At 39.1% G+C, this 15,203-nt stretch overlaps 1 pseudogene; it reads left to right on the top strand.

Moving 5' to 3' along the window:
* Positions 1-13,678: 13,678 nt before the first annotated feature.
* Positions 13,679-13,933, top strand: LOC109388994 (cytochrome c oxidase subunit NDUFA4 pseudogene; annotated as a pseudogene).
* The last annotated feature ends 1,270 nt before the right edge of the window (positions 13,934-15,203 follow it).

The following is a 15,203-nucleotide window of genomic DNA, read 5'->3' as shown; positions in this document are numbered from 1 at the left end:
GAACAGCCAGTCAACCACATTTATTGAGCGTCACAGCATAAAGAGCCCAGCATTCTACAGTGTAAGGAGAATACAGAGCAAGCTTCTGTTCTGAAATCTGCCTTGCAGATGCTTTTAATCTTATGACAGTTTGAGACCCCAACAAACTTGGACTATAATTACCTCCAAAAGGAGGCTGGTAGTATTTAAAAGGAACCAAATAGCTAATGACATATTGCTAAGAGGAAGAATGTAGAATCATACAAATAACAGGTACAGATAACACCATAATGCTAATTGTAACTATCTGTTGTAGTTGAATTACAAGTGATATTTGCTGTCTGTATGCCTATGAGTATTTTACACATTTTCAATATTGAGCATGCATATAGTGCTAATAAGATAAACAGATTTCATGTTTAAAATAAAAGGAAGAGAAGAGTTCTCATTGTTACAAATCTAAGGTGAGAATGTATTTAAGCAGTATTGGTAATTTGATTACTCCCACAGAAATACTTATTAGTGAAGAATAGTTAAAAAAAAATTGGAGGAAAGTGTGTGTGTGTGTGTGTGTGTGTGTGTGTGACAAAGAAGGAGGAGGAGGAGGAGGAGGAGGAGGAGGAGGAGAAGGAGGAGAAGGAGGAGAAGGAGGAGGAGGAGGAGGAGTAGTAGTAGGAGGAGAATTATCTCTTCTTCTTCTCAAATAGCGAAACTATGGGGTTGACCCAGTTATCTAACACCAAGGTTTGACTCTTACCCCTTGGTCTGCAAATTGAAGGGTTAATACATTTTAAGCCAGAAGGGGGCAGCAAGGACCTGTTCATGGAAAGTTAAAAAACAAGCCAAACACACCAGAGACCTTTAGACTGGAAAATGGGAGGGAGTGGAGCCAAGTTGACTGGGAGGTGATACAGGGTAAGCTAGCGAGTACACGGGATGGAAGCGAAGCCAAAGGCAGCCAAGGAGCGGGAACTAATGAGGAAAGATATCACTCTAGCAACTGGGAACTGAAAGCCGTCAGGGAAGCACAAGCCAAAGCTGAATTCTGTGGCAGGTTTAGGTACCAAGAGAGAAAGAAATATCTAAAAAGATGGCTCCGTAGAGTGAGCTCTAGAAGGAGAAATGGAATCCTTGTTGTTTCAAGTGTCAGGAGCCCGTTAGGTCCCATCTAAGCTGCTGACCCACAGGCTGTTACATGAAGCCTTCCAGGGTCCAACACAGAACTCCTGGCCTGACTCTTCCTCTCTGACCTGCATGTCCGAGGATCCACGTAATCGCCCCATAGGAGTAAAGCATATAATTTACCTGTGTATGTCAACCAGAGCCTGAATCTAGAGACACCACCCATGTTAGGGGCAAACCAACCCCCCCCAATTAGCCATTGGGACAGATTTTTAATCTAGTTTAATTCTAACCCTTTCTCAACATTGTGTGTGGGAACTGGCAATAAACAGGCTTGCATTGATAGACTTAGAATATTCATCTTATACTGCCCCTCCCTAGAGAGAAATTAGCCCCCTTTCCCTTTCCTCCTGCTGAGTCTAGAGGCAGTGTTGCCTGTAGGGTTAGGAGCATAGAAGAGGTCTGAAATCAAAGTGCTGCCAATTGCAAAGCCTAAACTTCCTGTTGTACAATGCCTCTGAGTCTCAGCTACCCTATCTTAAAACGAATCCAATCATTTAGTTGTAACAAACAGGTGACATAATCCAATTATATAAGGCACTTTATAATGTGTCCAGGATAGTGTAGGTACACAAGACATGTGGGCTGTAGTTTTTCATCCTTTGCTACAGTCCCTAACAAACCCAGCAAAACCCAAAGCACAGTGTCTTATTGGGGGTGCTCATTAGAAGATGGGCCATCACACATCTTCCTGGCCCCTGTATTTTTCCATAGAACATATTTTAAATATTTACAATTGCTATTCAGATTGGTGACAGCTCCATTTCACAAAATGACTTTTCTTTCTTCTACGCCTAAGACTCTTCTCTAAATGGTTCTTAAATATATGAAGTATGCAAAATGTCTCACCTGATGTTTGAAAAGGCTAAGTTTCAAGTGATTTCAGGGTAAACGGAGTGCCACCTATGGAATAAACAGCCTTTCCCACCAGTGATAGCAATGTGTTTATTTGAAACCAGGTCATGCACCTGCCTTAAGAAGTGAGGCCCTGGAAATATCTCTGGAGCAAATGGGCAGGTGTTTCTGCATGAAAAACAGCCAAACCCACCTTGGGGGACTGGGCTAAATGTAGTACTGACAGAGCACTCCGAAACTCTATTTTCTGGCCTTTAAAAATAATGACTGAACCCCTTGAGGTCCTTTGGCTATAAATTTGATGCTGCTGACAAGAATATCAAGCCAGTTTATATAGATATTATCAATGTAGGTTGTATAGCACTTTGTAAATAAAAACTGTTAATTCCTTCCAGTATGTTCTTCAGTCATGAATAAAAATGCATCTTTTAAAAGCTGAAATAAGTATTTCCCTGTGGAATTAAAGCCTCTGGGTTTATTTAATATCACAGACAAAACTATAACTGTAATGTGAGTACTTGGAGAAACAATTTGAGTTTACTCAAATTTGTGTCCTTAGAAGACAATAATAACTTTATCATTTTGACAGGTGAGATCACCTGAGGTGCTTTGAAGAGAAAGAGGGCACTGTCTTCCTGAGTGAATACTTTCATCATCTGAAGATTTCTTATATCCACAACACTACCTTGAGTTCAAATGACATTTGTTTTCTAAAAACATAGCAGTGCCTCTCATTTTCTTTTCTTTGTTTGCACTAATGTCCAAGGAGTCTTTCCTACGCGGAGCAGCAGGATGCATTGTCTCAATAAATTATCACAGCTTGGGACACAGGCAAAAGCTGGGGAACGGATCCCGAATTCAACATCGAGGTCCACCACAAAGCTACAGTAATGCATTCACGGCTCAGCTAAGAAACAAACAGAAACATCTTCTCTCCTCACCTCACCTCCGCAGCTTCATTAAGATGTGCCCAAGGAGCCAAGTGCCGTAGATAATTGAGGATACCAGGGAAAATTTAACTGAACACAGAATAGAAAGAATGACACTCGTGAGCCACTTTATATGCCCTCCAAAGCAGTTTCGTATGTATTATCATGCACATCAAGCATTATTTTCTGCTTTTGCAATCAAGGAAACTGAGGTATGGAGAAGTTGAACATCTACTTTTCAGGTAGGATATCATGTTTATTCATGGAAACTCATGGAGAGAAGCATCTAGCCGACAGCCACAGATATCATCCAAAAGGTTGGAAATAGGAAACATGAAAGTAATTTAAATTGGACCGTGTTCTCATTCCTACAGGGTTTCAGAGGAACCTTTATATTTAAGAGCAAGGGCCAAAGATAGAATGACATCTAACTAGGCAACAATGTGTTTGTGAAGCCTTGACCTAACTCTATTTTTAGATTTTCTGTGCTAGGAAGGTCATGTTCATTTTTTTTCTCCCTGTGAATTCTCTAGTAAAGTGGGTGTGTTTGATGACAGTATAATTAATGGTATGGGAGATGTGATATGGAGTTTACATGGTATTTTTGTAAAATATTTATGTCACTTAATTCCAACCAGAAATAGCCCATGTCTTTTACACAGAACATCAAATTTGACATAGAAAGCAGGTGGAAAAACAAGCTAGTTAGGAAGATTCCAGAACTCCAGGCACCCAACACTAAGGAACATTATCTGCCAGTGACCAAAAGTTGTACCAAAATTAACATTTTAAGTATTTATTTCCCCTTTGGTATGCCAGATATCTAACATGATTTGCATGTGTGTGATACATTGTAATCTCAAAAGCAAATGGTAAGTAGACTTATTGTAGTGATCATTTCATAATGTATCCAAATATCGAATCACTATGATATACACTTGAAATTGATAGGATACTGAATGCCAATTATAGTTCAATATTTTAAGAAAGCATAATGGCAAGAATTAAGAAGAGGCTTTGTGGAGTATAATATTGTCCAGTTTGTAAAACTTGCAGTGGAGACAGTTTGTTTATGAACCTACCTTGTTGGAGGCCACTTTGGTCACATTCTATCAATCTAAATAAAAAACCATGAAATGAGGGCTGGCAGCATTCCAGAAAATATTCAAACTGCACCCAGCTTTAGCTTAAAAGTGGTACCTTTGAGCTCCTTCAAAACACTGTTAACAGGGTTTTTTGTACACAACACACAGTATCTCTGTATCAAGCATGGAAATGATTCTGTTTAGTGTACCCACAGTCCTGGAAAAGCGACAGGGTGATGTGGTGTAACCTGTAGTGAATGAGTCATAGGGTCAAACAACTAAGGAAGGAAGTCATTTTAGAATTCTCAGTGTGATGTACAACATGGTCGTTGGTCAAGTCATAGATAGAAAAAGATTTGGACTTAGAGTCTGTCCTACAAAAAAAAGTCCTGCCCTCCCTGGCTTCAGTTTGTGTTGGGATCCCCTTCTTTACCTGTGAATTGGGTTCCTCTCCTTTACCTACTTATTTAATGTCTGTCTCACCAAGTTACTGTTCTTGGACACCACTCTTTTATATCTGTGCATGTTCCTCCAGGCCTACCCCTAGTAAGACCTCAGTTATCACCCAAATTTGGGGGATTCCCAAATTTTTATCTCCAGCAGAGACCTGTCCTTAAGGCTTCAGCCTCAGCATCTAACTGACCACTGGACATTGACAACCTGAATGTTTCCATAAATACCTCAAAACCACAGTACAACAGTGAACTCACAATTTCTACAATACTTCAACTTTTCTAGTGTTTTCTAACTCAGTAAATGGTACCCCCATTTATCTATCCAGCTGTGTTAGAAATCTGGGAGTCTTCTTGACCCTTTGCTCTGCCTGAGGTCATTCATCTCTATCACTAGCTACTTGAGATTCACATCATTTTTCTCCTGGACTGCTACCACAGCCTCTAACGGGTTTTCTTACTGCATCAGTTGTCAACCTGTGGGTCACAATCCCTTTGGGGGTCGAACGACCCTTTCACAGGGGTCGCCGGGTACTCATATGTGGGCATATCTGCATGTGGGCCTGGAGACGGATAAGCCAGCAGTGTCTCGGTTCCTAAGACCATCAAAAATATGTGTTTTCCGATGGCCTTAGGCGACCCCTGTGAAAGGTTGAGAACCGCTGTCTTACTGCTAATATTCTGCCCCTGAAATGCCCCCATCACACAAATGCTGACAACATTCTCCATTCACAACAGAAACCCTACCAGCTTACTCGGCTTTAAAACCTTCAGTGGCTCACCAGCTGCCACATGATGCTGTACGAGTCGCTCAACTTTGATATAAGATTCCCGAAGCCTGGATGTCCCCCTCACTACCGCTTTCACCTTGTGTTTCAGCCCCAGAGCCCAAGAGATCTTTGAGGTATTCTACTTACACCATGTTTCTTGACTCTGTGTCAGGGTTCATTCAGCCAGTCCATGGTCCTGAGGCCTCAGCATACGTTTTGTTTGGTCAAACAGCCTGCAGGGGTCTAAAGCTGATCAATTGGCCCCTCACACAAGCACATTCCCTAGATAACAGCCCACAGTCACAAGTAAATGTAAGCTTCTGATATGACTTTACTTGAAGCACAGATGTTTTAATTCCTGTTTCTACTTTTGCCCCCACCTGATGGATATGTTTATCAAGCAAGAAATAAATAAATAAATAAAAAAGGTTAAGACATCACCACTAGGGGAAGAGGAAGAAGCTATTCCAGGAGTTTAATAATCTAATCCTTTTCCATTTCCCCAAAGAAATACAGAGATAGAGGGAGGAAGCATAAAACAAAGTTGCATTCTTTATTCCAAACAAGTACTCGACTCCATTCCCACACTCTACTCCACAGCCCGTGACTATATGTGTATATAATTGTAGCTGACATACAATATTATTCAACATCAGCTTCAGAAATACAGTGTGGTTGTCAGGCAAGTACTCGAAGGGATACTTCTTGTAGGAAATGTAGTCTCGAGGGAAAATGAATTTTGAGGAAAGGAGTGCTTCGCTTGAAATGCATTTTAAGCCCTTTCCTTGTCTGAGCTCCCAGTGCTTCTGGGTCATTTGGCTAATGGCATATACCTCATCTCCCACCAAGTGGGCAATGACAATTCTAGTTAGTTTTTCTTCAACTGACTAACTGTGTTTAGACCAAAGAAGAGACAGAATGATCTAATTATGAATGTTTAAAGGCATTATTAACTACTTTGGTTTTTCAAGAAAAAAAAATGGAGTTGAGAGTGCTCAAGTGGGACTAATGAAATCAGGGTTTTGTTTCTGGCTCTGCTGCTAACTTCCAAAGGTTTACAAACATTCTTTCACCTCTCTGAGCCTCAGTTTCCGTATCTGTAAGATTAGCAGGCTGGACTACTTGATTTTTACCATGTCTTTCAGGTTCTACAAATCAAGGCAAGCTGTGTTTAGTGCTGAGAACCTAAAGCCATACTGCCTGAGCTCAAATCCAAACATACCCTTCTAGCTGTGTGTACTTGGGCAAGTCATCCCAGCTCTGGGTATAGTTTCTTAATCGTAAAATATGGTAACACATACCTTATTGACGTACTGTATCAAATATGTTAATATATAAAGAATGTAAAAACTCCTTAGTCTATTATAGCTGCTACATAATGTTGTAATTATTAATTTACAATCTATAAAGAGCACTGGAATACCTTAGACTTGTTTCCCCTGTAGATCATATCAGATCAGAAGGTTCTTCTTTTTTTTTTTCTTCACTATAATGTTAAAGTCAATAAATTTTATCCTTGCTACTGTGTACTCAAGTTGTAAAAGACAATTCACTGAATGTGGATTCTACTTATGCATCCTCTGAGGAGTCTGTTTAGAGTCTCCAAAATTATGTTAACCTGTGGATTCCACAATCTCTTTTCTGCTATATTCTTGGTCCCCCCTTTAGGTTAGTGACAGGATATTGCCTTTTCTAAGAAAGTGTCCACTTCTACTTGACCCATTCTAAGTATGTTAATCGATTGTAATAGTCTGCTTGATTACTTGTAAAATATGAATATTGACATTTTACTTTTTTTTCCATATGGACTCCCTAAAAAAATTAATAGTAAAAAATTACCAGAAAATGTCTAGAGTTCCCGGATTGTAGCCTTTAACTTTAAGAGACCCAGCATATAGAGAAATCATATTACTGGAAGAATTGCACAATCTGCAGTAGCCAATTGTTAGCAGGGCTGCCAGAAAGCAATGTGTTCCCTTCTGAAATTACATGCTTATTGCTCATGTTGTTTTATTTGTTCTAAAGGTTAAATTTTTTTGCTGCCCTTAAAATGTTATATGTCATTCCTTGAAGATCATATTTGAAAAATGCTGAATTCAAGGTTTTATTTCCATATAACTTACAAGTGGAAAGGGGAAGACAGTCATTCTTTACATTCTGTGCTCTCAGGGAAAAAAGATCATTTGGAAACAATAGCATCTACTTTTTCTAAACAAGGGAGTTATTTCCAACCTGGGGCTCATATGTTTGAGAATAAGCCAAAAATTTAATAGTTTTTCAAGAAGCCAAGGACTATGTGAAGTGTGGTCTGAAACCAAAGGACAGGAGAAAGGCGTAAAAACGAACTTCTGCAATTGACTTGTACCAGAAAGAAAACATTTCAAATGTTCAAGCCATGGCCTTTTGAAAGTTATTTCAAATCTACCCTAACAACAAATGTTTTTCAGGTGACATGTAAGAACCTGTTGAGTTCAGAATTTATCCAAATAGCCCTCTGGGCTGAAACAAACAGGTAGACTGGTTTCAACTCGCCCTTCCCATGAACATTTCTGAAAACATACCTTCAGAAATAATGACATATTTTAGCAAGCACCATCCTTCCCTTTTCTGAAACTATTAAGTTATTATAAGCTAAGTACATATTCTCTGAATTAATAATATGCTATTTTCAAAGTCAACAGTCTTGTTAATTTGCATGAGTTTCTGTTTTCTCTTGGAATAAACATATCCTGGATATTTCCACTCTCTTGCCAACATATCTCCTTCTAATTACCCTTACTATACAATTGGTGGTTCAGCAGACTCCATGCAAGGGAAAGAAAGCTGTTATTATTCCAGGGGTGGGGTGGTGGGAGCTATTGGAGCTTGCCTTTAGATAGTTCTGCTTTTGTGAATACTAATTTTCAGCTAGGTCACAGTTTATTTTTCCTCCCCCTGGAAAATCAGGCATGACAATATTTCATATCAAGACTATGTAAGCCACACCATCATAGAAAAGAATCATAGAATATTAATGCTTGAAGGAATCTCTGACACTCTAGTCCACATATCTAATTTTACAGATAAGAAAACTGAGTTATAAATAGATTAAACATTTCATACCTTAATAAAGAGTAAGATTTGGAAGAGGTCTCCTGACTTTCTCTCTTATAATCTTTTCATTGGGTCTTCTTGCCACTCACACCTTGGTAGTTGTTCTACAATTTAATTGTGTAAAATCTAATTTTGTCCCTCTTTTTCCAGGTAAAACCAAATTTATATGTCTAATATGATTAATCCATTAGCTATGATGATTCTGTGCCACTAATGGACAGAATTACAAATGAGGTAGTTGTATGATATATTTTTATCATTTAATTTAAACACAATTCTACCAGTTGGTATCATGATCTGGCAGTTCAAAATGTCAGTGAAGGATTAACATCATTTTAGACAACTTTTAGCCTCAGGATTAGGACAAATGGACACAGGAACTTTGTTTGGAGAGATAAATAGGATAAAGCATAGCCTCTGGTAACCAAGCGGTTCAGCAAAATGGAGTGTGACCAGGTACATTTCAGAAACAGGAAACAGGTATCAGAAGAATAAGGCAGACAAAAATCAAAGTACACTTTTGTCATTTCTTTTCTCCATGTGAGCAAGATGACTGTCAGTCCCCAGAGCTCTGTATCAGGACCTGCCTCTTGTCCAAATTTATGGTAGCTTTTATCAATAAACATCATCTTGTTATATACAGTGCCCCCACCCCCATCCCAACCCCAACTCCACATCCAGAAATGTTGTTCAAGGAAGGATATAAGGAACTGTCAGGACCTTCACAGAACACCTTTTACTGTTGTTGGAAGCACAAAGAGTGATGGAATCTTTATACAATGTTCAGATGGTGAAGTGGCGGAGAGCAGAGCTAAGATGGAAGACAGAAATCTGGCAGTCTGCCCCTTTTCTTGTGACCAGTGACTGGGAACCTGGAACATCTTGTTGCCACCTTTGTGCCTGATACTTCAGCACCTGGAATGGAGGGGAACCTGGTCTTCTTTTCTAGACATGCATTTAGACTTATTTTCTGCCATAACCCTTTCTCAACATCCCATTCATGCTTTCTATGCTCCTTGCTCCATAGCACACTGGAGACGTCAACATTTACAATGAACTCTGACCTCATGCATTCAGGAGTATTCTCCAACTCCTACCAGTCATGGAATTGAATTAGAGTGGACATTCATTTGTATGGAATTGAGTGCTAATTGTCAAAGTCCCATAAAGACTGCTGTTCCCATGTCCGTGTTTACCCCACACTCCACCCCTTTCCATTAGCTTTCACACTTGGCATGCTGTGGAGCCAGTGTGTTAATATCTGGTAAGAGTCCAGAGATGGAAAACTGGCTTAACTTCATGCTTGCTCAAATGTGATTTGTACTCTTCACAGATGAAGAGCATAGCTTCTCTTAGGAGAGCTGGCCATTGTCTAAAACTCTGCCTTTAAAAAAAAATCCTATCACAAGCCATCCAACACCTTTAGACCAGTGGTCTTCCAAATGGAGTGTAAATACCACAGTGGGTGTGCAAGGTGAACCATGGGGCCAGATGTGGAAGGAAACATTAAGATCATCACTTGCATCTATTTTTCTGTTACTTTTCATTCTCTACTCTTGCAAACACTAAACAATGTGCATAGCATATTAGTATCTATAATTTATAAATAAATAACATATATTAAAGATGAAGGCAAAAGAACATTTTTACTGAGAAGAGGTGCATGACCAAAACTTTTGCAGACTTACTAAAACAAGTGCTGAGTGACCAGGGTAAATAATTAACAAATCTTTGAATGATTAGTTAATTGATGGATGCAAAGCAGAAGAAACTACTGCTATGTGCTCTGGTACACTTGTGAAGTCTTTCTTCATTATCATCCCATTCAACCCCAGTTCAAATTTTAGTATTATTCATTCCTGAAAGTGTTCAGGAAAGAGGAATTTTGTCATCAAGAGCAAGGTGTATCAGAAGATCAGCAATTCATAGAATTGTAAAGTGACATAGATTAAACTAGTGAAAAAGTAAAACTTAGGGGGGAAAAGTCTCAATGGAGATCTGAGGTGAGACTCAGAATGTATTTTCCTTGATTCCCCAGGGCTTTGATTATCTCATCTCAGAATTACTGAGGAGCCCAGTATCCCAAAACTCAGTCACCTTCTTGGTAAAAAAGAAATCTCACCAGAATAGTTTATTCCTTGACATGATATTTTGGAATGTTCAGCTTGATTTAGAAATAGCCAAATGTATTCAGGTGTAAACAATGAAAGTCTGAGTCCAGAATATAAACAAAGCCTCAGATGACAGACTGATTGTCCTGTAGCTACAGGATAGGGTGTTTGAAGTTGTCATATACATGTTCTATACTCAGTGCAGACTATCCTCATGGGACTAACATGTGGAAGAGACATAATTTTGACAATTTATTGCAAACCAAAAGTAACGTAAAATAATGTAATATAAAATGTTTTATAAAATATAAAAAAAGTGTAATGTAATGTAAGTGTAAAATAATTTGGAATTTGGCTGAGGACTACATTTGAAACACAAAATCAATAGGGGTGAGTGAGTGGCCCCTATATGACCAGCCAAGCCTCTTTAACTCAACATGGAGTTTTGCTTTCTTTTCACAATTTTAATCAGAGTAACTCTAATGTTATTTTAAGAAACAACCATCCAATAAAAGATATTATATAGAATTTAATAACAATTATTTATTTAAAAAAACTCACTCATTTTCATGGAAATTAGATCCTGGAGAAACACAGGTGTCTGCAGAACATTCCTGATATGGGGATTTGGGAACTCATATAGGTCTCTGGAAAATACCTCACTTTCAAAACTAATAGTGCTAATCCTATTATGTAGTGCCTACTATGTGTTAGGCTTTGTACTAGGTGCTTTAATTATTTTTCTCATTAAATCTTCAGAATAATCCAATGGGATTGGAAACAGATTTTAGGCTTGCTAAAGGTCACAAAGCTTGGAAGTGGTAATGCCAGGTTTTGAAGATAGGTTTAAGTCATTCCAAATCCTCTGTTCTTTAAAATTAAATCTCTTTTACTGTCATTTTTCAATCAAAACCCAAGAAGTACTACAATAAAATGTATTTTTGTGCCATGTCTGCCATAAATCTGGGCATTTCTAGGGGGAAATAATGGAGGTGCTATAAATATGTGAAGAGATGTAATGTCACACAAACGTTCCCCTTTCACCCATAGCATGAAATTGCTCCTCAGCATGTACAATGTGAAGCTTTTTCCAAGGTATTTGATGCTAACATTGCAGTGAGAAGTAATGACAAGAACTGGATGATAGATATAAAAACATCTAGGGAAAAGGAAATAATTGTGACTCTCTCATGAAGGATGATTTTTGCGGGATAGGGGAGGGAGGTGATTCTCTGCCTTTACAACATTAAGTAAAGGAGCCTGGGCTTTCAGTGCATGAGAAAAGAGAGAATCTAAGTGGCCAAGGCTGTGGGAGGCATTCTTATCTCTCTGAGAGGGAAGTCAAGTTCCAGAGAGAGTTATAGAAAAGGAAAAGGAGCCAGTGGTAGGAAGGGTGGTGGGGTTTGAGGAGAAGAGCAAGCTCTGAGAGGCTGAGACAAAAGATCTTCTAAAGACAGCCAATCCTCTAAAGAGAAGTTCACCCCTCATTTGTTGATCCTGTTTAGTCAACATCTGAAAATCCTTCCTATTTGACGGCAATTTCATCAGAGGTGGAGGGTCAGGGGGATAGCCCCTCCTCTGCCAGCTGGAGCTTGGCACATGACCTCCATGCAGCCAGTCAGAAGCCCTCCCAGGACCTCATATTTTTAGGGAGTGACAAAAAAAGAGTGCGGTCAGTTACAGATTACTCAAAGTAGTTGCAAGGTAATCCATTTTCCAAGGACAACAGAGCCCTCAGTGGCATCCTCCAGCAGACCAGCTTTGTGGCAGAGATTTGCCTGTATCTGTCTCCTTTGCCTCTGCCAATCGTGGCACTATAGCCTTCCCACTGATACCCATTCAATAAATCCCTTAGCCAGAAGTTGTTTGTGTTGTTTGCAACAAGAACTGTGATTATTACACACCGAAATGGATGTTCATGGCAGAAATGATGCCTTGGAGATGTAAAATTAAACTTTCTACTGAGCAATATTTGGGATAACTTGGATAAAGAATGAATTGCATCCCAAAGCACTACTTGAACAAGGTCGCCCAAGGTCTGAAAGAGGAAGAGAAATGAGAAGGACTGAGCCTGCCATACATCCCATTGAAACAAAAGGAATATGGACTATCTATCATGCGTACATAAAAAGTCTGTACCGATGATTTCAATGCGGAAAGCAGAGGAGCCCTCCTCTCTGTGCCTCCTTAGTGACCCCCTGGGGTCATCACTGGTGGCCCAGTTAATATTTTATCATACTTTTCTTTACCTTCTATGTATATGTGAGCAGTCTCAGGCTCCCCAGCATGACTGAAATCTACACAGATCTAGAGAGATGAAAACTGAAACACACCCAAGGTTAATCCTGCTACTTTCTAAGCATCGTTCACAACATGCTCTTGTGAAGACTGTCTTGGGAAATTACATTGTCATGTCAACATTGTAGAAATCCATAACTCAGCTTCCCAAAAGAAGAACACACAACTGAATTCCTTAATTAATCCACATTGTGGCAGTTTTGAATTATAAGTTATAAACTCAGTACTGAGTACAGCAGTCCTGCTCTTCCCAGAATGTTAATTTCATGGCTCAGTCCCTATAGCAACTTTCCGTGGCTACATGCTTGTATTCCTCAGGACCCAGCCTTGCTTGGCAGTGTAAAATTTTGTAAACCAGCATGTCATTTGACCCTCAGAATAACTCTGTGGGGTTAAAATGATTCCCATTTGAAGATCAGGAAACTGGGGCTCAGGGTGACTAAGTGCTTTATTCAACATCCTACAGTTCATAGATGGCAATCCCAGGAAAGAAATTCACAATGATTTTAAACAGATCTTAATGATATTGTTAGAGAACATTTGTTTCTCTATAGACCTGTGTGTTGTGATTATTATCTTTTGAAGGCAAGTGGAGGGCATCATTATGGTAGGTGGGATATTGGAAAGTCATGCTAACTGAAAATACCTCTCTTACAGAGGACTGAAAGACCACTCAGTAATTCATTGCTTTATGTTACATTTTGCCCCCTCTCTTTGACTACCTGCTTTTAAAAGAAAAAAAAAAGAAAACAAGAAAAAAGAAAGAACCTGAAAGGATAACATTGTATCAATTCATTTTATCCTATTGTTCCTTCTAATATCTGGCTTGTCAACAACAACAAAAGCCTAGGGTGAAAAGCTTAAAGGGTGAAAGAGAAAGATTGGAAAGTGTGCATCTGAGGACTTGAGCCCTGTGCTGCAACCATGCTCTACCAAATTGTCAGTCAGACCAAAAAGCATCCAAGCTTGACACTCCCCTTTGTAATTATTGGAGCTGGAGGTACCGGGGAAGCCCTGTGTACCCGTATCTTGCTCCTGGCATTATTCAATCCAAATGTCTATTGCAACAGAAAGAATAACCCAGAACCCAGGAACTAACTGGGTCCCAATGCTCAATACAAGTTCTGCTCAGTGAATGTGGATTGCAGCAAACTGAAGAAAGAAAGGCCAGACCTCTAGATGAAATGTTTCATTATAAAGCTGCTTAGAATAAGAAGCCATCCGCACAATTTTCTACTTAACCAGGAAATATTTCCCTTCCTAATGCACGGAATCATATTGGTGTATTACATTGGGGTTTACACTAATTAATAAATATGAAACTTGAAAAAAACCAACAACAACAAAAAAGGAAGTGTGCATCTGTTCTTCACAACTCCCTGGATTCTGAGGGCCTTCCTCACTTCCGCTCCTGCCACACGGGTGCCCACTGTCACGCCAAGAAACAGTAGTGGAGATGCTGGAACGCAGCAGGTTTCACAACTCATCTTCACCCATAAAACTGCAGCTCTTACTTCTGGAGCGGGTAAAAATGGAGGCAGATGACCAAGCCCACAAGCATGTCCCCCACACTGTTTTCCATATAATGGTTGAGTAAAGGCGTGGAGCGGTCCCATCCATCTTCGGAACCATCATCTACAGGGAAGTCCCTACTACTCCCACAGAAGATCGGATGTGGCTGATTCACACGTATTAGCCTAAGAAAATTCTTCCTGAATAATGCGCCAAGACACAATTCATTGTTTTACAAAACAGTAAATACACAGAGCCTGCAGGAGTCCTAACTCTTCTACAAAACCCATACAGCGAAGCTCCTTTCAGCGGAACTCTGAAAGATTTCAGCCTCTCTTCCTGGTCCCTTTAAACACCTGTGCCTCTGAGTGCAGGGACTGCGCCCTTATCACCTCTATGTATTTTAAATATCCAAGTAAATCTTCCCCTAGGCAACCCACAACAGACATTCATTGAAATGGATAAGAATTGTATGATATTAAGATACTTTTTCTTAAATAGAGGTGTCTGGTAATAGTTTATCAAAATACTAGATATTAGGCCATCTTTTTGCAAATTCCCTTTTTTCCCCTTTGTCCCCTATATTAAAGGGAGTAAGGTTTTTCTCTTTGCTTTTTTCAAAAGATAAGTCCTGAAAGTAGAAATAATGATTTATTTAAAGGGAAAAGAATCTAGACCTTGATTAAAATCATTATAAAATAAAAATGTTTAGTATTGCACTTTCAGTTAATTTTTAATTAAGTCAGATAAAAATTATGAGAAAGATACATTCCCTAAATATGAAGATAAATTATAAAAGTATGAAAACAATTTGTCAAACAGATGGAGAAGCCAAAAATCAAAACACAGCTAATATTTTTATTAATGCAAAAGAACAAATGACATCATATTTGGAAGTTTTTTTGTAAAATTGTTTAATGAGGAGTCTGAGGCTCTA

This window comes from Hipposideros armiger, unplaced genomic scaffold, assembly GCF_001890085.2.
Source record: "Hipposideros armiger isolate ML-2016 unplaced genomic scaffold, ASM189008v1 scaffold_215, whole genome shotgun sequence".
Taxonomy (NCBI): domain Eukaryota; kingdom Metazoa; phylum Chordata; class Mammalia; order Chiroptera; family Hipposideridae; genus Hipposideros; species Hipposideros armiger.
Note: the sequence above shows the minus strand (reverse complement) of the source record. Positions and strands in the feature narration are given on the sequence as shown.